The following is a 25,917-nucleotide window of genomic DNA, read 5'->3' as shown; positions in this document are numbered from 1 at the left end:
GCTGTCTAGCAGCCACAAATCATGCAGCTGCATCGACAGTAACTAAATCTCAGAGCACGCCAAAATACTCGGAGGTCACCCTACTCGCTCATCACTATTATTAAAATACAAATCAGTGACACAATTCAAACAAAACTACAAAAGCTATATTTTATCTTACTTAGATGGAGTCAGGAAGGATTATCTTTAGCTATTTATGAAATCAGACAGTTGTCAGTTATCTCACCAAGGCCTTGCTTTACCTCTACCTGTATAAAAACTTCATGGCAAAAGGATAAACAAGAAGTATAAGTATAACAAGTATAAGAACTATATAAAAAGGGTTGTTCACTATTCAGACAACCCCTGCTCAATTACTATATTTCCCCATGTAAAAATTAACAGCCTGTACTCACCTCCAGCTCCAGCAATGTCAGTGCTGGGCTCATGTGGCAGTATTATGTCATGTGACCCCCTGCAGCCAATCACTTCTTACACTCCCACTTCCTTCAAACAAAATTGACGCCCCAAAGAAAATGTGTAGGAATATGTTTGGTGCAACAACTCCATTCCTGTCTATGAGTGTTCATTTGCTACATTTGTATGCTGTTTATAAAGTAAAAAAAAACTCTCAGAGGCTCACACAGAGAGAGCATATGACTGTATTACTGCCATGGTTACGGATGGGGTTCCACCCCTTCAGTCTCAGGGTTAATGTTGTGTGCCTCTTTTTGGATCTGGGAGGGATATACATACCCGATCCTGGCTAAGATTCTCTGTCAGTTATATTGTTGTTCTGACTATGTATGACCTGGTCTGTCCACTCACTCTGTTCTCTGTCTCACGTTTTGGTACTATTGTCTTGTTCGGTTCTGACCTTTTGGCTTGGCTATTTTTACTCCGTTACAGTTTGTCCCTATTGTACCGCACTGCTCATTCTGGCTTTTTGACCTCTGGCTTTGACTTGACTACCCCTACGTCTCAGTCCTCGGTACTTACCGTATCTTTCGATTTTGACCTCGTCATGCAGAATACTGAGTTCCCCTTCATTCCACAGTGACCTCTCCTATTTCAGTGTGCAGCCTCCTGTGATAGGTTGCACAGGGTGTCGTTACAATTTCCTGTTTTTCCTGTGTCTGTGTATGGAAGATGAAGCAGCCTGCTGCAGATGCTGCACAGATAGAGACACACAAATGATTTATTCCTGATAGATTAAGCTTATCATATATTGTTCCTGATTGTTCCTGAATAATGAAGCTCTGTTCTCACACGCTTGGAGAGTATCCTGAATAATCCGCTGCCAACAGGCTATGGGCCCAGAGTCACACAGAACCCCAGAGTAACAGCAACAGAAGCCCAAAGCAACTAGCAGCAATCCTGTCAAGTTCTCAGTGTCAAGCCTCACTAACCAGAACTACCAGTCCTGGAAATTCAAGGTGATGATGCTGCTCATAAGAGAAGGTACATGGAAATATACTCAGGAACAAGTGCCCCATCCATTACCCAATGATTTGCTAGAGAAGGATCAGAAGCCACAAAGCACAATGTCCCTCAGTGTAGATGATAATCAGATTGTGCATATCTGCAAGTGTGCAACTGCAAAGGAGATGTGGGATGAGTTGCAGAAAGTGCATGAAAGATCAAATTGCAGCAATATGCTTTAGCTCGTGAGAAAGCTGTATCAGTCTAAGCTAAGTTATGTAAATTTTATGAAATGATGCGCACCCTGCCTAGTAGGTAAGGTGCTGGCTGACCTGGAACTAGTCCAGAAAATAGTCATAGAAGAAAAACAGCCACACTCAAATGGATTTTCTTGAATTCGAATGAAAACATTTATTAAATTCACCACAGAAAGGTGTGACGAGATAACAAGGTAATGAGAGGAGACTTAATAGCTGTCTACAAATATCTAAAGGGCTGTCACATTGTAGAAGGATCAACTTTATTCTCATTTGCACAAGGAAAGACTAGAAGCAATGGGATGAAACTGAATGGGAGGAGACACAGATTAGATATTAGAAAAAACTTTTTGACAGTTAGAGTGATCAATGAGTGGAACAGGCTACCACGAGAAGTGGTGAGTTCACCTTCAATGGAAGTCTTCAAACAGAGGCTGGACAGACATCTGACAGGGATGATTTAGCGAATCCTGCTTTGAGCAGGGGGTTGGACCAGATGGCCCAGGAGGTCCCTTCCAACTCTACGATTCTATGATTCTATGTTTCGACCCGAGCACGGGTCTTTATCAAACCTCACTTAGGTAAAAAAGAGGAATAGCTGAGATGAGCCAGAAGTAGACCAGAACAAAGGGAATTGAAGTCCCAGCTGGGGCTTAATGTATTGGCAGAGCAGGCCATTAGCTCAACCAACAGTTATCTATGAGGACAGCCAAGGATGCATTAAACTTGCCAGCTGTGAGAAGATTAGTGCAAGGACTAAGCACATTGATGTAAAACATCACCACTTATGTGACTTGGTGGAACGTGGTGTGCTCGAGTTTGTTTATTGCAAGTCTGACTAGATGATAGCTGATGGTATGACAAAGTAATTATCAAGAGCCAAGTTTGTGGACTGCAGAACTGCAATGGGACTAACAGGATAAGTAGTTGTTGAGTGGGGGTGTTGGAATATGTTTGGTACAACAACTCCATTCCTGTCTATGAGTGTTAAGTTGCTAGATTTGTATACTGTTTATAAAAAAAAACTCCCAGAGGCTCACACAGGGAGAGCATGTACTGTATTTCCTGTTTTCCTGTGTCTGTGTATGGAAGATGAAGCAGCCTGCTGTAGATGATGCACAGATAGAGACACACAAATGATTTATTCCTGATCTATTAAGCTTATCATATATTGTTCCTGATTGTTTCTGAATAAAGAAGCTCTGTTGTCACATGTTTGGAGAGTATCCTGAATAATCAGCTGCCAATAAAATGAAAAGCTTCCACTGCTTGGCTGGAGGGCTCATATAACAGAAGAATGTCTGTCAAGCCCTGGTGCCATCATTGCTGAAACAGGAGGAGAGTAAAGCTGTCTTATTTTACATGGGGGAATATAACAATTGAGAAGGGGTTGTCCAACTAGGGGACAACCTATTGAAATAAATTCCTTATAGTTTTTTTAGTCATTAATGTTTTTAAAACAGTAAACACTCTGGTGGACTGTGTCATCTTTTTAATAAGTATCTGCTCAGTTCGAAAAGACACAAGACCCTGTGACTTAGGACACCTTTCAGGTCTCTAGAAGACAAAGTCAGAGAAGCATCAGGTGATGCGCTGTTCTAGTGAACTGACTGCTGCCAATGTGAATGGAACAGACATTGCTTCCAAAGATGACCCTTACCTCCGGTGTCACCTGTGGTGGGAGTTATAGAAAGATGAGTATGACTCAACCTGTTTATTATTTTAAAACCATCCATGCATGAAAAAGAGTACACACTTTAAAGGAAATAGCTGACAATGACCAGAGTGACAGCAAGGTGTCCTGATCTCTTCATTTTACATCACTGCAGCTTCGTACAAAGCATTATGACGTGCAGGACTTTTAAGAACTGTTTAAACACCTGCCTACATGTTATCATCAATTCTTCATTAGTTTGCAAGACAACAGTTACATGTACTGTTACATAATAAATGAGCAGCACCAGTGTTCATATTGACTAATCCATTATTGATACAGTCAGTTAAGCAGAATCTGTTGACAGTAGACACAAATACTTCAATTGACAATCATGTAAACTTCAGCACACGTACACATGCTGCTTAGTTTACCTTTAAGTATAGTAGTTAATCTTATTAGATATGTGTGCAGCCATCAGAAGCTCTTTCATTGCCTTCCACAAGCAAATGATGTCATACTTTCTCTTTTGTTCCCTTTTTTTTAGTAGAAAAAGTTTATTTTGTTTCCTAGTTCAGGAACAGAAACCACTGAATATAAGGCATTTATGGAACATTAAGATAATGAGGGCAGAGTATGGTAACAGCAGCGGGGAGCGAGGGGAACAGGCTTATTAGAAGTGGACAATTTTATCCTCCTTTGTCTTCCCAACCTGGGTGGCAGAAAGCCTCAGCTTCTCTCTGCCATGGGGTAGGGTCTTGTAAATGTACAGGTGGATGTATTCCTCTTCTCCAGTAAGGACCTTAACAAAGAAGTTGGTCCCAGTGACCTGCTGTGTCTTGTACTCGATGGCCACAAAATTGGGGGATTTCTTGCCGTGTTCTTCTTCCACCTCGCCCTTTACCTGGTCGCACAGCACCTGCACCACCTCCGTCACCGGCTTCATGTTCCCGAGTCCCCCGCATAGCGCCATCCTGGTGTGTCTATTTGTTCCCTTTTTTAATACATTTTATATTGTGTAATACTGGGATTAAAGAACATATGTTTAAAATCAGAATTAAATGTGTTATAGGATATGGATATCTTAGGGGGAATTTATTTATTTTATTAAAGTGTATGTTTTAGGGCTAAAAATATTTTTTTTTACAATTGGGTTTCTTTAAAAATTTTGCACAGTTTGCTTTCCATAACCGCTATGTCACGCTGACTATTACTGGCTGCAGAATGAGTTATATGAGAATATGTCAGCAAGTTCTTTCTGTTAAGAAAGCTTGTTACTAGGGATGCTTAGATGTGCGTTACTCGAACCGGAGCAATTCCTAATGCTCGGATCCTAGTTTCGAGTAATGTGTATAATGGGAGTCAATGGGAAATCTGAGCATTTTTCCAGCAGACCCTACAAGGAGGTCTGAGGGGCAGTGAAAATGTTGAAATGTATGGAAAAAGTGGTGAATGGAAGGGAAACAGCATGGGGAAGACCCCTGAAAGCATCACTGACTCCAAGATTGCTGCTGAGAACAATGGTGTCACCATTTTTACTCCACTTTAAGGACTGACAATAAAACAAAATCAACGATAAATTGGAGTTTACAGGAAAAAGAATGTTAAGAAACATTTTTTCCTGTATAATGACTTGTATATTAGGCAAAATTTGAAAAGGATTTTAAAATATAATAATGAAAGTAAACTAAAATTTAATGTTTTGTACATTTTTCTCATTTTTTTATTAAAAAAATGGAAATATTAGTGTACTTTATGAAGGAAGCAAGAATTGCCAAAAATTAGATGGAAGAGGAACTCAGATAGACCCTGTATTAGACATAAAGGAGGGCCTCAGCTCATACACATTATATTCAAATTGTCATGAAATGGTACTCCTAGACTCATAAAGGCTATGCATTAGGTGTAAAGCAAGGTTATCCGTACAACCTTGTAAGCACCATGTAGTGCCTCATTCAAATATTGTGAGCAAAGTGCAGTTGAGGTACTCCTATACACATAGTGCAAAGCATTCAACAAATTGCAAACACTAAGGCAGGTGTTCCATCTTTACTGGTTGATCAAGATGTGTTGACTGGTTCCAACTCCATCTTCATCTCTGCTGCAGACTATATGTAACGACTTCCCCCTGGAATGCCAACTCTTGGTACATTGCAACTAGTGGACTCACTAGAAGCATGTAAGACTAGATGGATAATTAATTTAATCCAGAAAAAAATGTAATGCTTTTTTGGAGTGTTATATACCACCAAAATGTAACACAAACCACAGCACACACTTTAGTCTGCAGTGTGTATCCTATAAGTGTGCATCATACAAGTTGTGAGATATGAATTAATCCAGAACAATGTATACAGACTGTGGCCTGCCATCTGCCACCATCGCACTCTAACCAGCATGTCTATTTGTCTATTCTCCCTACAGGTACAGCTTTCTACAGAGACTGTTCTTACATCTGCTCCTAGTATCCACATGGTACGTTACCCAGCTTTCTACACAGCTTTCTACACAGTTCTTACATCTGCTCCTAGTATCCACGTAGTACATCACCCAGCTTTCTACACAGCTTTCTAAACAGACTGTTCTTACCTCTGCTCCTAGTATCCACATGGTACGTCACCCAGCTTTCTACACAGCTTTCTACACAGACTGTTCTTAGCTCTGCTCCTAGTATCCACATGGCATGTCTTTCAACTAACCCTTCCTTTACCCCAGTGTTATTTATGAGCTTGTTTACTTTGGCTTGATCATATGCATTTAGTCCACTCTTAATTGTCTGACCAAGATGAGCACAGACCATTCCTCTCTGCTTCACACCTGATTGCACTTTCTAGCAAATATATTGCATAGCAAAAGTCTGCCAAACTTTAGTCTGCAGTGTGTATCCTATAAGTGTGTATCATACAAGTGTGAGATATGAATTAATCCAGAATTGAACCAGAAGGGAACTGAAGGTAACTGGATAGTAACTGTAAAAAATTGGGTTTTTTTTGTTTTCACTCTGACCCCTATTATTCTTCAATTTCTTTTTATTACTAAGAAATTTTCCTTCTTCACCATCACTTGAACCTGGCTCACCCCCTCTGACACAGCCTCTCCTGCTGCACTTTCGTATGGTGGATTCCACCTTTCCCACACCCCTGCGCCCCAGCAACAAGCATGGTGGAGGAGTTGGTTTTCTCCTGTCAGATAACTGCTCCTTCACCCACATCCCACTGCCACCCTCTGTTACCTTCCCTTCCTTTGAGGTGCACTCTATGTGCATCTACTCCCCCTCCAACCTCCAACTAGCTGTCATTTACCACCCCCCAGGGCCAGCCACTACCTTCTTTGACCACTTCACCACCTGGCTTCTTCATTTCCTCTTCGCTGACATCCCCACTATCATCTTGGGCGACTTCAACATCCCAGTTGACACTTCCCTCTCAGCTGCCACTAAACATCTATCTCTCACTTCCTCCTTTAGCCTCACTCAATGGTCTTCTCCCTATCTAACCTCTCGAACTCACCTCTTCCTCTTTCTGACCACAAACAACTTACATTCTCTTCTCTCTCCACTCCTTGTCCACAATCCCCACCCCACAAACTTGCACACCCTCGCAGAAATTTTAAACACCTCGATCTACAGTCACTGTCTGAATCCCTTCTCCCTCTTACAGACATAAGTTTCCTACACAATGCGGATGCCGCTGCCGCTCTATATAACACCACAATAGCTGTAGCTTTGGAATCAGTTGCCCCTCTCAAACAAACCAAAGCTCGCAAAATCAACAGACAGCCCTGGCACACCAGCTTCACCAAAGAACTGAGGCGAGCTTCCAGGGCTGCTGAGCGGAGATGGAAAAGATCCCACTCCAATGAGGACTTCATCACTTTCAAACAGTCCCTCACTACTTTCAAGGCCACACTCTCCACAGCTAAACAAACCTACTTCTCATATCTCATATCCTCATTGTCTCACAACCATAAACAGTTATTCAACACCTTCAATTCTCTCCTTCATCCCCCAGCACCTCCTCCCTCTCCACTCATCTCAGCTCCACTGTCACATCCTCTCTTTGCAGTGAGACAGGTGGCCCTGATGATCATGAGCAGAAGGAACAGGTCTAGACCACAGCAGAAGAGAGAGCAGGTGGAGCCTCGGATCTCTCATGCTTTTTAAGATATGGACTCCACTGCAGCTCATGCTTAGATTTCAGATGCCTGATCATGCAGGTAGTGCTCAGGTTCAGAAGACTTACGCCTCACTTCAAGGTCTGATGGCACAGCGTGCAAACCCCTTATCGATTGTCGTCAAGACATTGCCTGAAGAAATGCCACATCAATCAGCTCCTTTGACCTGGCTTAGGTTTGCTGATTTCTGTGGTGTTGTGGGCAGTAGCAGCCAACTTGGCTAGGGGTTGCCCGCTGTGACTTTGCACCCTGCTCCCTCTTTTGCTATGCAGTTGTGGCAGCGTAGCCACTTTCTCTTCCTCCGAACTGTGTAAGTCACTTGGAAGGCTTCGGCTCCATGTGGGGTCGAGGAGATATCATCATCCCCAGCTTTATCTTATACCCACTCCTCACCCCTGCAGTCCTTGCTGGTCTGCACATTGCAGAAAGACAAGTTGTTAACTGTGTTTCGTCATCCTCTGACATGTGCTGTGGTGGTCCACTGACCATGTGCACTTGCCCTCTCACGTACTAATCTTCCAACTTAACAAATGGTTGGGCATCAGTGCACTCAGTCTCATCCACTACTGGAGCAGGGGCTGGTAGATGGGCCATGAAACCACAACCAGCGTAGTCAACAAAAAGCAGAAGAGACTGCTGCATGACTTGGAGCTCAGACTGGTTCACTGATTTGAATGGATGTGAGGTGGAAGCAGGATGACCGTGGTCCTCAGGTGCCAACTGTGCGCTTTCTGCAGTGGACCAGCTGTGCAAACAGGCTGCCTATCACCCAAAGAATGAGCAAAACAATTGTTCATTGAGTGAAATTATCTTTTGGCCTCAATCAAAAGATTATTGCTCTTGCCAGCACATCGTCCAGTGAAAACAGAATTTGTGAGCCAGATACAATGGCAGCCTTTGCTCCCTGAATGATTTTTTACTGATCATTCCGTGCACATCTGAAGCATGGTCTGCCTATCTACTGGCAAATATGTTGATTTTGACGGTCATATAACACTGTGCACTGGAAAGTGTAAATGCACCTTAGCTTAAATAATCATGAAACGTTTCTAATGTATTTCCCTAACAGAATACATATGAGCAGATTCATGTATGTACAATAGCTTCTTCAGCATAAGCATTTCACTCCCCGTTCTCTTCCTTCCTCTTCCTTACAGATAAAGCATTGCGATCGGTTGGGGATGCAACATATATAGCACTGCTTTCACTTTTTGATGGATAGCACAAACAAAAATAATGTCAAGTTTTATCATCTATTTGGCCCTATTAGAAGAGAAACACTGAGTTGAGTATACAAAGACAGATTAGTCTATTGAATGACCTACTTAACAAAGTGCAAACACATACATCAGTGTCATCAGCATTCTATGTTAATTATGGCTAGCCCCATTGGTGGCAGGGAAGCTGCACTTAAACACCTGTGAGGTGGACATTTAGGTCAAGCCACAGGAATGTTTCTTCTGTGGTGCATCTTGCTAAGCCCATCAGTAGAGCACAACAGGAACCATTCCATAATGTACACACATCACACTGCATTACAGGCCTAGAACTAATGAGGTTCCTGCTCTGACTTTCTAATGTGAACACCATTCAAATAACATTCCTAATATGTAATAGTAATATAACTAGGATATGCCATCATTTTATGATCCAAAAAGTGAATGGGCCAAGGCACTAATTTAGGACTAAAGCACTGTCACTGCTTTTTTGCTGCACAGTCATGTTCCCGGCAATCCAGAGGTGTAGGGAACTGCAACCAACCTCATTCACATGAATGGAGGTGTGTAGAAAGTAGCTGAAGCAATGCTCTGCAGAGAAACACTGTTCATTGGTTTAACCCCTTTACGACATTGGGCGTATATTTACGCCTCTGTCGAACTCCCTCCCTTTGATGTGGGCTCCGGCGGTGAGCCCAAATCTTTCCCGGGACACTTCACATGTTTTGAACAGGTGACAAGTGCCCGCAATAGCTGCGGGTGGAATCGCAAAGGCTGTGTGAGCCAAATAAAGTAAAATATAAAGTGCAAATACGCTGAGCGGTTACTGTGACAATGTTAGCAGCTAATATGCAAATAGAAAAGATAAGGTGCGTCACTTGAATATATTAAAATATGTCAGCAGGTCATAAATTACCTAAGGGAAACGTGCTGCCAGGTCCCCTACGCGTGTTTCGGCGCAGTGCCTTCCTCCAGGGGGGGTGTTTGCCTTTGCTGCATTATATGTTTTTGGAATTGCATTCTTTTGCACACAATTTTTGCACATATATTTTTGCACTTGCTTATATATACTATTTAAATTAATTTTGACTGCAATTTGATTTTCACTGGTTTCTTTGATGTGTTGTATTATTAAGGTGCTACCATGTTACTCATTGATTTATATTGAGCATTATGCAATATTTTATAAACATATCAGGGGCTTTTTTTATATATCCATTATCCATTATATATCCATTATTATATGTGTTACGTGCTCCAATAACTGACTCAGCTTTTATTGATCTTGATTTTACTATTCATTATTATGAATAAAATTGTGTTATTATTGACAATATTTATTTCATTGGTCTTTATTGCACCTTTTTTTTATATGATCCCTATTTTTATGTGTGCTCGACCTTTTATTTTTATACAATCTGTTCTGCCTTTGATAACATGACCTCTATGTAGCAGAGCCGATCGGGCTATGGCAGCTTCTAGTCTCCTATTGAAGCATGCCAAAAGTAAAAACAAATTTTTAAAAATATAAAAAAATTAAAAAATATAAAAGTTCAAATCAACCGCTCCATTCAAAATAAAACAATAAAAATAAAATCAAACATGCACATATTTGGTATCATAGCGTTCAGAATCGCCCAATCTATCAATAAAAAAAGGATTAACCTGATCGCTGAACGGCGTAGTGAGAAAAAGTCAAAACGCTAGAATTGCGTTTTTTGGTCACCGCGACATTGCATTAAAACGCAATAACGGGCGATCAAAAGATCGTATCTGCACCAAAATGGTATCAATAAAAATATAAGCCCGGCGCACAAAACATAAGCCCTCACCCAACCCGAGATCATGAAAAAATGGAGACGCTACGGGTATCGGAAAATGGTGCAATTTTTTTTTAGCAAAGTTTGCAATTTTTTTCACCACTTAGATAAAAAAGAACCTATACATATTTGGTGTCGATGAACTCATAATGACCTGGAGAATCATAACGGCAGGTCAGTTTTAGCATTTAGCACACCTAGAAAAAAAATCCAAGCAAAAAACAAGTGTCGGATTGCATTTTTTTGCAATTTCACCGCACTTGGAATTTTTTTCCCTTTTTCTAGTACACAACATGGTAAAACCAATGGTGTTGTTCAAAAGTACAACTCTTCCTGCAAAAAACAAGCCCTTACATGGCCATATTGAAGGAAAAATACAAAAGTTATAGCTCTGAGAAGAAGGGGAGCAAAAAATGAAAACGGAAAAAACGAAAAAAGCTTGGGGGTTAATAATGGTCCCTGAAGTCAGAGATCACCAGTTATAAAGTGAAGGAACATGTGTATGATATCACTTTATTAGATAGGAATACTCCTTTAACTTTTAGCGCCTCAGCATGTCAGTAAGGCCACATGCACACGTTCAGTATTTGGTCAGCATTTTACCTCAGTATTTGGACAGTATTTTACCTCAGTATTTGGTCAGTATTTTACCTCAGTGTTTGGTCAGTATTTTACCTCAGCATTTGGTCAGTATTTTACCTCAGTATGTGTAGGCCAAAACCAGGAGTGGGTGATAAATCCAGAAGTGGTGACGTGTTTCTATTATACTTTTCCTCCGACTGTTCCACTCTTGGTTTTGGCTTACACATACTGAGGTAAAAAATTCACCAAATATGCAATGTGTACACGTGTTGTTACTATGTACAACCAGACAGAAGCAGATCTGATATCCAAGGTGAAGAAAGCAGCGTGTAACTTGTCGATTTTACTGCGCAATTTATGCGTATGTGGTGAAAAATCTGATATTTCTGGTAAAAGAATATGTTGTTTTTATTTTCTTCAGAGTATTAAATTGCATCTTTTTGAATTCTTCTTAGTACTTACTGTATAACGGTAGACTCCTCTGTCCCACAAAGTAGCGCTACTCACAAACTTAAAATATAAAGGCGACGGTTTCTGAAAAAACAAAACAATTATAGAAATGCCAGTATTAGAACTGCAAAAAAATGTACATCAACGCATGATTCATTTACTTTTTTTAAATTAATTTTTGAAACAAAGTATGTATGTGTGCTTCAAACAAAGGCGCCGTGCAGAAAACAAAATTGATTATGTATTCTTAAATATGTAATCAATATCATATCAAGGGGGATCTGACACTCTGCACCCGTAGATAAGCTGTAAGCCGCTGATTGATGTACACAGGGTACAATGCTTGAGCCCCACATCCAGAGCTGTGGTGTTCTGGCTCTATTCAAAGCGTACTCCCATTGGCGCAGGACCTGCTGACAACTTATTGGTGGGGTGCCAGATTTCAGACTATAAGGATAGGTCATCAATCTCAGTCTTGGACAATCCCTGTAATATCAAAATGTACAGTGCTTCCATATTTTACCTAATATTATTGAAAGTAATCATGAGAATATTATAATATATAATTGATCTTCAATAAGCACATTTTCTGATTTATCATTTAACAACTTATCAAACACTGTATCATCCATATTATCCATATCCTTGTAGCCTTATCATCTGAAGAAGCCAGAAATGGTGAAACATGTCAGGGAGGCACCTGGTCAATTATTTTATAAAGCAGTAGTCTGTAGTGGTAAACTACAAATATTAATAGTGGTCCAAGGTCACATTGTTCAAAAATGATATACGAATGAATAATAAGCAATAAGTCCAGGGGACTTTATATTAGTTGAGGTGTTCCCTGGTGACAACAATATTGCACTATTAGCTGATTGTACTAAATCCATTGAGCTAACTGCATCAGATCCGCTGCACAGACACTGTGTCGCAGTGGACTGTAGAAATTGTTTGCCATACAGCTAGGAGTTTTCGATCGGCACTAATCATTCCAAAATGAGTGAGATGTGTCCCATAAGGTTTCCTTAATGGCTCCATAAAGGGATCACAAAAATGGAAATCTAATAAGAGTTTAGAACAATGACCACACAGACACTGTGATTTTATATGAACACTCTTTAATAAGTAGATGGAAATAAAAATTATATTTTAATATTATAGAATCTTTAGTTAGGGTCTATTTGCCTTTGGCAATTTGTAACTAATATTATCCATAATAGGCACCTTGTAGTGTTCAATTTCTCTTATGGCGACAATGCATAAGGAAATTAACTGCAGGGCTCCCTACTGATTACAGTTCATCACTAGTAGGTAAGTTTTATAGGCAAAATGCGGAATTTGATCTTTTACTGAAGCCAGATTGTAGATAGAATTGAGCAGTTTTTGAGAATGAATGATCAATGCAAGTGGCAAAAAGTGACTGATAAGTACAAGAGGTGGAGAAAACAGCATTTTTCTCTAAGAAGATATTTTTAAAGTTTCCTTACTGTTTAAAAAAAATGAAAGCACCTCTTAGCCTCTACTTTATGTCCACAGGCTCAATTCAGACCAAATAGAAGAGCGCAAGAAATTTCATCTAAATTAGTGATGCCATCCATGAGATGAGGATCCTTCCCTGATTGCATTGGGCAAAAATTTGAAGATTTTGAGTCCTTGCGGCAGGGTGCTCTCTCCTCCTGTACCAATCGTGACTTGTATTGTTAAGGCTTGGTTCACATTGCGCTAGGGCATCCATTTAACGTATCTGTTAAACGGATGCGCTAACGCTGATGTCATTTTTGATATCTTTTAGGACCTAGCGCTAACGGTATGCGTTAACGCATGGTAGCGCTAAGGTACCAAGTGCTACCATGCGTTAGCCAATACAGTTCTATGCACAGTGAACGGGTCCATTCGCTGTGCGTTACTGCCATTGCACCCAAAAACGCTGCATGCAGCGTTCGAGGGTACGTCATGAATAAACGCCTACTTGCTAACACATGCCGATTTTGGCATGCGTTAGGATGCGCTACATTCATTGCGGGCAATGGCGGCAATAACGGGTCCGTAACATAGCGTTAGTGCCGCTATGTAACGGATCCGTCAGCGCATTGCCCCCTAACGCAATGTGAACCCAGCCTAAGATTATTGTACTTGTATTGTACTTGTTTTTATTATGTATACCCCTCCTCACATGTAAAGGGCCATGGAATAAATGGCGCTATAATAATAAATAATAATAATAAATATATTTGTCATTTCCTGCAAATCCCACCTCAACCTTTCATTTAACCCCTTAAGGACCAAGCCTAGTTTGGTCTTTCTGTTCACATCATTTTATGATTTTTTTCATCATTGTGTAACAGGAGCCATCATTTTTTTTTCTTTATAGCTGCATGAAAGCTTGTATTTTGTATGTACCATTCTTGGATACTTACAATCTATTAAATAACTTTTATTCACTCTTTCTAGGATGATTTTCAATTGCTGCACAAAAATTGTTCACTTTATTCTACGGGTCAGGACAAATATAGCTATGTTAAATTTATAGAATTTTATTTTACGTTTTATTACTTTTGTGCAATAAATATTCCTAAAAAAAGTTTTGTTTTGTGCCACCCTATGCTGAGAGCAGTAAGTTACATAACATTTCCATCAACAGAGTGCTTATTTTTTCAAATACAAATTTTTACTGGTCTGGTCTCACATGGCTTCTTGATCACTTTTTATTCAATTTTTTGCAGATGGGATGAACAAAAAAGCAGCAACTCTGCCAATGTTTATTTTTTTGACCTTACAGCATGTGGAATATTAAAACAAAAATCCCCACAGAATAAAGGTAAGTAGCTCTAAAACACAATTAAAAACCTTAGAAAAATGAGCATAAATACCAAGTTTAAAAACCAATAAATCTTTATTTCGACATGATAAAAATATTTTTTTTAAAAATTCTAAAAAAAATTTTAAGCCAAAAGACAGAGGCTGTAAATCAAAAACAATCTGGGGAGACCTCAATACAATTAGTGGCTCAATAAAGTGCATATAATAATGAATCAATTCATAATAACAACCGCTCAATAAAGTGCATAAAATATCAATATGATAATAAATCAATTTATTATAACGACCAACAAAGTGTAAAATGTATCTTATAAAACTCTATAAAATAGTGCTAGTGCATTATGACGTCAAAAATACAATTGAATCACTATTTGTGCAAAAAAGTGCAATAGAGTATCATGAAAATTAATATCATAGATGCTATCAAAAAGGTGCTATATAATCTAATGATAAATTAATCATATATATGCCCATCGACTGGTATAAAGTAATATCCAAATAAATAAAGGAAAACTTACAAACTTGATCTCAATTTCCTACAGGTACTCCCGTCACCCCAACGCGCGTTTTGTGGCTTTCACTTCATCAGGAGACGCATGTTGGGGAGGGGGGGACACATGTTTTATAATGCAGGCAAACCAATAACAATGCAAGGACTCAGGCGTGAATAATTCCAATAGCGCTGCTAGTAAGAGGTGAGCCGGAAAGAACCAGTTAGCGACCCATGCGCTACAGAAACCAGATGTGTATAACACGGCAGTTTCCGCTTGTGGTCCGGTGGAATGCAAGCTCAAGTGCGTCACCAAGTGACCGTGCATGCGCAAGTGCTCCAATGGACAACTCCCGGAAGCGCCCACATCAGGAATGCAGAGCAGGCATACCTGGATCATGGAGAAGCAGGAAACTCTTTACTAAGAGTGTCATGAATAAACAAATGCGTGACTGATAGTGTGAATGTGTTGCTAGGGGCAAACAAACTTTAAAAGTGCATAGAGTAAACTAATCTTGCTAATCTTGTGAAATAATGATAAATTAATAATCATAATAATTGTGAAAAAATAAAATAAAAAATGGAATAAATATGTAAAAATGAGACATAATAAAAAATAAATATAAGCAATAAATATACAATATTCCCTTTATAAGCAAATAAACTGTCCAGTTTTTTTTAATAAAAAATCATGAAATTGCTGTGTTCTTCCAAATTCAAAATAAATATTTATTGGGTTTTTAAACTTGGTATTTATGCTCTTTTTTGCTAAGGTTTTTAAGCACGTGGAATATGTAAAGATAAAGTTTTATACTACAGATAAATATTATTAGAGTATTACCCAATTTAAATCTATTTATGTTTTACTACTTTCACACAAGAAAATCATTTTGTTTTTTGTTTTATTTTTGCTCACATTGTGAGAGCAATAATGTTTTCGCTTTTTTAGTATATAAAGCTAGGTCAAGGCTTATTCGTTGCATAATGCGCTAAAGTTTTTACTAGTACTATTTGGGATCCAAGCAACTTTTTGATCATTTTTAATTTTAAACCATGTGAGGCAGGAGAAACAAAAACTCCAATTTCTGTATAGTTTTTCATCAGTGGGAGGGTCGGTCTGGGGAAGTGGGTGGTAGTTGTTTATTTCAGTGTCATTTACTGTATTGAATACACAATGATATAGTTTAATTGTGCTGGTCATTACAGATGCAGTAATACTAGATATGTATCTTTCTTATGGACGTTTGGACTGGAGATGATTGATACGCAGACCCCTGGTACCACAACCATGTCTGTATTCCATGGCCACTGGATGGTAGCCTTGTGAACCACCTTCATGCTACCAGAATCCCATGCATGACATTATTCATACATATTCATGACGCCAAGCCAGGTCAGAAGAATTGTGAGGATGTCAGAAGATTAAAGGCGATTCCTGTGGCCATGGAATGCTGACTCATCTCTATTAAAACATTTTTTACTTATAACATTCACTTGCCCCGTAAGGCTGGGTTCATATAGCGCTTGTCAGGTTCGTTTAACGGATAGCGTTACACCGCGGCATAACGTGATGTAACGCATTCGTTAACGCTGCCATTCACTCCCGTTACCAAGTGCATCGGTAACGCATGTCCTAAGCGGCATGCATTAGCGATGTGCCGTCATTCTGTGACAAACCTTGGGACACGGTCTGCAGCGTTCGGGGGTCCGTCACTGCTAGCGCAGCTAGAGAAGCTGCGCTAGCGTGATCGGTAAATGTGATCACAATATGACAGCTCTGCGTTGAACGGATTGCATTAACGCTATGTGAACCTGGCCTAAGGAATTTCAGCAGTTCATCTTTTGATTTCACACATAATACATACCCTGCGCTAATTATGTGCTTCAATGCATTATCCAGCCTGTCAATGTTATACTAACAGGCAGCCTAATAAATTATGCCACTGGCATGATCTATTAGGTTATGATCTATGGGACACCAGACTTCATTGTTAGGTCTCCATATTGCCTAGTAATTTTTGGCTTTCTGTAACAGTGCTGTGGGGAGCTGATGGAGTGAAAGAGAATTTTGTCCTGTCAATCTCATTATATGTCGTGGTCACTGTAAAGAATTAATTCTGCCTATGCAGAGCACTGACAACACTCATTATCCACTGCTAGATCTGTTCTAGCAGCGGGGAGTGAGTGCTTTACGGCAAAGGGAACACCGGGATCACAATTCTGGGGTGAAGATTCACTTCCTTTTCATGTCTTAACGGAGAAAAATCATTACGCTCTACTAGGACGAGAAAATGCAGTTCTGTGACAGCATGGCTGGGTTTCCATGATGAGCTGATGGTGAGTTTTTGATGTTGGAGATTTTCGCACCATTTCTGCACCCTTTAAAGGGAATCTGTCACCCCTTTTTTGAGATATCATATAATGATATCATTCAATTGTGTGTCACATAAGGATTCTCTTAGTACTTTTGCTTCCCCCTGACCCCGCACCTTTCATGCATAAATACCTTTTTTATATCGGTTCAGATGTATTTAACCTACCGCTGTCCGGTCCGCTGGGCGGGGCTTATTCACCTGCTCCCCCCTCCCTGTCTTGCTTTACGCATTTCTTCTTGTGTAGAGCAAGACAGGGAGGGGGGAGCAGGTGAATAAGCCCCACCCATCGGACCGGACCACGGCAGTTTACATACATCTAAACCGATATGAAAAAGGTATTTATGCATGAAAGGTGCGGGGTCAGGGGGAAGCAAAAGTACTAAGAGAATCCTTATGTGACACACAATTGAATGATATCATTATATGATATCTCAAAAAAGGGGTGACAGATTCCCTTTAAGTAAAATAGGCTACTTGCATTGTTTTGTTTTAAGAATGCATTGTAAAAAAAATCACCAAAAACTAATTGTGGGAACATAACTTGGGGGGTTAATTATTTGCTCTATTTTTTATCTTATACAAATTGTAAATGAAACTTGTACCTGTCCTATACTGCAGGTAAATGTATTTTGGACCAGACGTCCTGGATGGCCACATGAAACCAAAATTCCCATTATTTTTCATTTGGTACTGCCATACTGTTAGCCTATACTGTTACCCTATGTATTTAATGCAAAGCCTGCCATGCCACAAAGTTACACGCACCCCAAAAACACTTGGAGCTGACATCCTGGATGGCCACATGAAACCAAAGTTGCCACTTTTTTCATTTGGTACTGCCATACTGTTAGACTATGCATTTAATGCAAGGTCTGTCCTGCCCCAAAGTTACACGCACCGCAACAACACTTGAAACAGACGTCCTGGATGGCCACATGAAACCAAAGTTTCCATTGTTCTTTTTTTTTTTACTCCCATACAGTTTGCCTATGCGTTAAATGCAAAGCCTGCTGTGGTGTAGTGACCACTGTTTCCACTAGGGGGCGCTGTGTGGGTGTCCCAGGAGAGAGGATGAGTGGTAGGATGCTGAATGATCGGTATGTATCCCAAGGTAGGTGGCCTTGGGATGGAAGCTTGAATATGTGTGTTGATCAGCAGTGGTACTGCTGAGTTTTTGTCACACTGTGTCAGGGAGAGCTTTCCAGGTAGCTGGTGAGATGGAAGGAACCAGCTACCTACAAACCCACCTAGGGGCGGGAGTTTAGAACACTGTAGTAAAGTATATGTGTATGAATGCTTGAAGGACCTGTGATGAGGTCATAGCAGATGTGATCTGGTGGGGGGGCTACGAACCATATAAGGTGGCCAGGGTAGGTCACATGAGTGAATGCTTGGACCCGGTTGGTCCATTTGGAAGGTCTCGCTGGAAGATGTGTCTGCCTTCCTGAAGTGCCTGTGTGTATAATGACTGCACGTGTCTGAGAGTTCTCAGGAGAGGGAATGGACGTCTGCAGTGTGGTGAAGCAACCATGAGGTAACCCAGTCACGGGGTGAGGCTAGGGAGCCTGCGTATTGGACACTGCATAACCTGTGTAACTACAGGGTTAACAGAGTGGAGCTCTGTCATGGACGCTATGCTGTTTGATATGAACTTTCTGCTGTTCATGGTTTATGATGCTTAATAAACCACAGGGACTGTTGATGTTTTTATGAAAACCTGTGCCGGATCTGGTTATTTGGCTGCAAAGTGAGTATCCCCTACCTTAAAGACAAGCGCCACCTTGCATTGCCTTGCCCTAAAGTTACACGCACTCCAATAACCCTTTAAACCGACGTACTGGATGGCCACATGAAACCAAAGTTCCCATTATTATGATTTTTGTACTCCCAGAAAGTTTGCCCATGAAGTGAATGCAAGGCCTGCCCTGCCCTAAAGTAACACGCACCCCAATAACACTTGGTCCAAACATCCTGGATGGCCACATGAGACCAAAGTTCCCATTTTTTTTCATTTGGTATTGCCATACTGTTAGCCTATGCATTGAATGCAAGGCCTACCCTGCCACAAAATTACACGCTCTCCAATATAACTTGGAACTGATGTCCTGGATGGTCATATGAAACCAAAGTTCCCATTATTCTTATTTTTCACTCCCATACAGTTTGCCTATGCATTGAATGCAAAGACTGCCTTGCCTTAAAGTTACACGCACCCCAATAACCCTTTGAACCGACGTACTGGATGGCCACATGTTCCCATTATTATGATTTTTGTAAGTACTCCCAAAAGTTTGCCCATGAAGTAAATGCAAGGCTTGCCCTGCCCCAAGGAGCAGGTCTCCTACACTTATAATGCCCATACACTTTAGTATGGGCTGACAAACCTTTCCCCCTGGGGGGGGGTACACATCCACATAGTGTGTAAACTTTTTTTTTTACGGGCATCATAAACAACCTTGAAAACAATAACGTGGTTTCCTACACAGTTGCTGCTGGGAAGGTGCAGGTTTTTGCATAGATAGGGTGGATGAGTCATAGAATGAAGTGATCAGGAAAAGAGGCATGCTGATGACAAGAATGGGAACGTACAGTACTAATAACAGGGGGGCTATGGGAGGTATTAGATTCAGGATCCAGCCTACAATGAATAGTTGTTTACCCACCACCAATTACCAAAATGAGTTTGATGCTCGTCAGAAGATATGTGTACCAGATGCGTGTCTGAAGCTCAGCATAAAAGATGCCCGTGAGAAATAGGGTGTCAAAGACGCACGTGTCCGTATAAAGCATAAAGTGCAAGATGCTCGTGACATGCTTAACTCTAGAAAGTAGCAGATCAGTGTTGGAGGAAAAACAAACAAACTGATGGATGCTCGTGAAAAACTAAGTTTAAAGAGGTGTGCACCCGCCGTGATTATCAACACAGCCGTGGCACAAGGTTCTTCATCTTCACCCATACATATTGTATTACCAAGAATATCCAAATTTCACAGCCGAAAACTATTTGTTCCGGTGCAACGAACACTGTTAAAAGAATGCCAATAAGCTTTTACACCTTTATTGCACACAGAGATACCTAGATAGACAACCAATGAACTTCAATCTTCCTTTGAATGGTAGTGTGATAACATCAGACCAGCCCATACTTCTTAGATTAAATGACACCCCATCAAAGAAGGAAGGTGACTCTAGAAGAAACACAACCCCCTCCTCCTCTAGTGTTGCTTAAAATCCTCCACCTGAAGTTGATCCTGATACTATCTTAAAAGCACTGTTTAAATCCTCAGGGTCATCAGCAGCCATGCAACCACCAGAATTTAATATTAAGCTATGATGACACTGACACAACTTAGAGACTGTAATAAGAGAGATTCCCAATTCACATGTGGGCTCAGAGATTCCTTAAAAAAACCCTTCATTTTTCTTCTTGGGTTTTGTTTAGCGCTGATAATCACCAGAAGGTAGTTGATGTTTGAAGGAGTCTGGCATCAGACATTGGACAATTTATCCTTTTCCCAGCATTGTAGTACAGTTCACCTTCATTGTGGGGCAGTTGCATTAATGCATTAAGGATTTCCGTTTTCCCCTTACTCTAGTATTGTGATACATCACGATTACGGTTCTACTGTTCTGTCAAAGGATTTCAATAATCTGATTCTACTTAAAAGATAATCATCTTTGTTGTTTTGTAGTTTTTATTCCTACAAATGTATCTCAAGACCTTCATATTCCAGTAAATGGAGGGGAGGTTACTAAGTGTCCACCAACTGTGTTCTAGACAAATAAATGTTTTATGCCTAATTAATGTTTCACACTCTAAAAATGTCATCCAGAACTGTTCAGTCATAGGCAATATTTATTGCCCTGCGGCTGAAGCATTTTGTAATATCTATGATTTGAAGACACAGAAATGCTGAAGGGAAATAGATCATGCTAATAGTGATATAAATACTGAGATGTGTACAGAGGAATTCTGGGAGGACACACATTGTGGTTTCCTACCAACTTCATTTGCATTTAAAAATATTTAATTATGCTGGTAATTAAAACAAAATTGCTCTATTGTTGGCAGGGCGCAGTGCCATACTACGACTATTTGCTCTTCCTGTACAGCCCTATAATCTTTTTAAAATTTATATTTAATTGGCCTCCTCATTGGGAGGGGGGGAGACACAAGAAATGATAGGTGAACTCAACTGAGACCACAAACACCCCTTTGCAAACAATAACGTGGCTGTTGCATCACGGAACACGTTCACACGTGATGATCTAGTGCTGGTGTCTGAAGAGACGTGGAGGATGTGTGGTATGGTATTCCTCTAAGTGGCCATTTCTATGGGATACCTGATATAGTGTTTTCATATAAATGTTGTGAATTTTTATGTGGACTGGGCATTTTAAATACATTGTGAGACCTGCCGACAGGCAGCACAAAAAGGGTTCATCTTCTCCTCCCAGGCTTGATCAGGTGACCCAGATTTGTATTAATATTCAGAATGTTTCATGCCTCTATAGAACTGTTTTTGTTGTGTCTTAGCCTATTATTCACACCATTTTTATGGCACCAAAAAAAAAATAAAAAAGCCAAGATATTTGAAAGTGGGCTCTCTACGTCAGATGCCTCGTCTATCTGTGGACTAAAAATTGGGGCATTTGAGGCCTCCATTCAAAAGTTTGTACTGTGTCTTACCCTAGTTATTGACACCAGTTTGCTGAAAAAACTGTTACCTACAGGCCAGATATTTTAAACTGTGTTTTTCCCACACACAGATCACATATAAGTTCGCTCCAAATTCAGCCATTTGTAGTCAACGTGGAAAATATTGTAGTTCATTTAAAATATGCAAGGCGAGTGGCAAAGTACGAGGAAGTGGATGTGATGATGATGGTGCATGCAGAGGCAGAGGCTATGGGCAAGCTGAAATTGGGCCACAACAAACACCCACATCTTCTCGTTCAACCTTCCTGTCCCAATTACTAGGGCACCGCAGCAGCACACCACTATTGAACCAAGAACAGTGTCTAAAGGTTGTTGGTTGGATAGCGGATAATGCTTCCATTCAGTTTGCCAACAAAAACATTCTGTCTTCCACACAGTCAAGTCAGAGTAGCCGTGAGTCTGGAACGCATATTTCTCACCCTGATCCTCCTTACTCCCACCATGCCGAGTGCCCGGAGACAACTGATCCCAAACTTGGACACTCCGAAGAGCTGTTCACTTTTCCATTTATAGATTTGGGCCTCTCACCCAGTCCACTTGAAGCGGGGCAAAATGAGATCGCATGCAGTGATGCCCAAATATTTGAGCAGCCACAGTCACACGAAGGCGACAGTGGGAAGGTGTCTCAAGAGGTGGACGATGATGAGACACAATTGCCAGAAAGTCAGGAGGAGGACCAGGGTGCGGAAGTTGAATACGAGGTGGTGGATGATATAGCAACTGACCCAACCTGGCAGGAGGACATGCAGGACGAGGACAACAGCACACAGAGGGAGGGAAACATGGTACCCCAACAAGCAGGAAGTAGCAGTGTGGTGGCCACAGACAGAAGGTGGGCAACCGTTCCTCGTAACACCAACACAACGGAAGATGGCAGCACAACTGTTAGGTCTTCCCGAGTCTGGTTGCCTTTTAAAGACTCTGCCTATAACCCCAAACAGGCCATTTGCACCACCTGCCATGCCCGCATCAGCAGGGGTAGCAAAACTACCAGCCTGACCACCACCAGCATGATCAGGCACATGGCAGTAAAGCACCCGAATTTGTGGGTGGAGCCCCATGCTCCAGGAACAGTGTCTGCAGGTGACACCAATTATTCTTCCTGTGTTGTGCGTGCAAGCCAATCCCCTGTCCACTGTGCATGCGAAGATGCCTCCTGCCCTGCACTTGTTATTGCCCACACTCAGCTAGCACAACACCACTATCAAGCATGTCCTTGTCCCAGCGCAGTCTTCATTTGTTCATACCCCAGTCATTGGAACGCAAGCGGAAATATGCAGCCAACGACCCACAGGCCACAGTACTAAATTCACACATTTCTCTTCTGCTTGAGCTAGAATGTTGCCTTTTAGGCTCGTGGAGATGGAAGCTTTCTGCAACCTGATGGCGGTGGCCGTCCCAAGGTACTTGGTCCCAAGCTGCCACTCTTTCTCTCGGTATGCCATCTCAACATTAACAAAAAATGTACCAACCAAATACCCTGTTTTTTATCATCTTTTTGCTAGCACTTGCTGTTTTTTGTTACCTTTTTACAACAGAGTATTTTTACACGTTTTATTGTGTTTTTCTGTGTTTCAGTCTTTTGGTGGTGTGAACACTCTCCTACAGACTTGTTCACTGTGTGCATGGCCCATGTGTTTGCATTTAGCCAGGCATGGTCGTGTGTGACAATGGCCGGAACCTGGTGGCGGCTCTGAGGCAAGGTGAGCCCACACTCGTACCATGCCTGGCCCATGTGCTTAACCTCGCTGTTCAACAGTTTCTTAAAAGCTACCCACAGCTGCTTGATCTGCTTGTCAAAGTACGCCTCCTGTGTGCCCATTTTAGAAAGTTAGATATATCGTCAGCCGCCCTTGCCGCGCTTCAGCAACATTTGCAGTTTAAGGCTCACCGGCTGGTGTGTAATGTCCCCACGCGTTGGAACTCTACACTGCAGATGTTGGAAAGGATTTGTGAGCAGAAGAGGGCAGTTGTTGACTACCAGCATCAACAAGGCCATTGGTATTCAGTTCAGACTCCACACATAAGACCTCAGGAGAGGACATGGATGTCACACATACTGTATGTACCATCCTCCCAAACTTTGAGGACTCCACCAAGATGCTGAGTGGCGATGACGCCATAATTAGCATCACCATCCCGCTTCTCTTTGTTCTAATAATAATAATTGGTATTTATATAGCGCCAACAAATTCCGCAGCGCTTTACAGTTTAGCATTTTCAAACGCAACAGTCATAAGTAACATTAACAATAATACAATAATTAAAACTAAATAAAATGACCCCACTCATGAGAGCTTACAATCTACAATGAGGTGGGGGAGATAGAAAGTACAGGTGTGTGTTTACAATGATGGTCCAGTCATCATGAGGGAGTGGGGGATAGATAGAGATAGTGAATGGTCTTCACACACACACTTAAGCCCCCATTACACAATGCGATATCGCTAGCAATATCGCTGTAAAGTCACCGATTTTGTGACGTTGCAGCGATATTGCTAGCGATATCGCTGCATGTGATACTTACCACCGACCGGCTCCCCCGCTAGTTATCACTGATCGCGCGAGAAGCTCCTGGACCATTCCTCGTCGGGCGCTTCCTGCTGTGACGATGAGCGACGCGTGGAGCCGGGCGGGAGGACGCAGGATCGCCTCGTCTGACAGGTAAGTAGCGACCCCCATCCCCAGCGATGTCGCTAGTGAGATCTGCCTGTGTGGCAGCTCACTAGCGACCACCTAGCGATGCACCAGCGATCCTGACCGCGTCATATCGCTGGTCGGGATCGCTGGTGAGTCGCTAGGTGTAACGGTACCCTTACACATAAAATGACTTTGATTAGGGAACGTGATAGGCTGCTCTAAACAAATGTGTTTTGAGGGAGCGGCTAAAACTGTGCAAGTTGCGGCTGCTCCTAATTTGTTGGGGTAGAGCATTCCAGAGGATTGGCGCAATTTGGGCAAAGTCTTTAAGTCGAAAGCAGGAGGTACGGATCAGTGCAGAGGTTAGTCAAAAGTCATTTGCAGAGCGCAGTGATCAGCTAGGCCGATAGACAGAAATGAGGGAGGAGATGTGAGGGTGTGCCGCACTGTGGAGAGCTTTGTGGGTGAGACCAAGTACTTTGAATTGGATCCTATAATATATGGGCAGCCAGTGTAACGAATGGCGAAGAGCAGCTGCGTCTGAATACAGATTAGCCAGTTGGACGACCCTGGCTGCTGCATTAAGGATGGACTGGAGAGGGGAAAGTCGAGCGAGAGGGAGACCAATTAATAGAGTGTTAAATGCTCTCTGCTCACAGTCAAAGAGTATGCATTGCTGGTGGAGCATGATGAGCTGGAGCAAGGAACCATACAGGGAGATTACACAGAGACCAGCCTAATCTCATCCCAACATGGATTGTGTGACAATGAGGAAGAGGAGGAGGAGGAAGAAAAGGAGCTAGTTTCATGTGCTACAGACGGTACTACAAGCACAGCTGTCATAGCGTCTGTTCAGCGTGGAAGGCCTGAGGACAGGGAGGAGGAAGAGGAGGAGGATTAGGAGAGGATGGTCAGACGTCCGCTTGGTGATGACACGGAAGTCTGGCCTGGTAGCATTCTGGCACTCATGGCTGAGTTTATGTTATGTTGCCTTTCCCGTGACCCTCGCGTTCTCAAAATGTTGGGTGCCAGGCAATACTGATTGGTGACACTTATAGACCCACGCTACAAGGTGAACTTTATATCTCTTATTCCAGAGGCAGACAGGGTTACTAAAATGTTGCTGTACCAGAGGGCCCTTCTTGCGGAATTATTAAAAACATTCCCATCTGAAAACGCTGGTGGCAGAGGTCACAGTTCGTTGGACAACCAAGAAGTACAGGTGAGAGAGACACAACTCCAATCCAGCAGAGGCAGTGGAACACTGGCAAAGTTCTGGGAGAGTTTTCTCAGACTCTCCCATCACCCTGGCCGTGAG

Source organism: Dendrobates tinctorius, unplaced genomic scaffold (genome assembly GCF_039654945.1).
Source record: "Dendrobates tinctorius isolate UK_male_01 unplaced genomic scaffold, ASM3965494v1 ptg000043l, whole genome shotgun sequence".
NCBI classification, from domain to species: Eukaryota; Metazoa; Chordata; class Amphibia; order Anura; family Dendrobatidae; genus Dendrobates; species Dendrobates tinctorius.
This window is presented reverse-complemented; position numbering follows the sequence as displayed.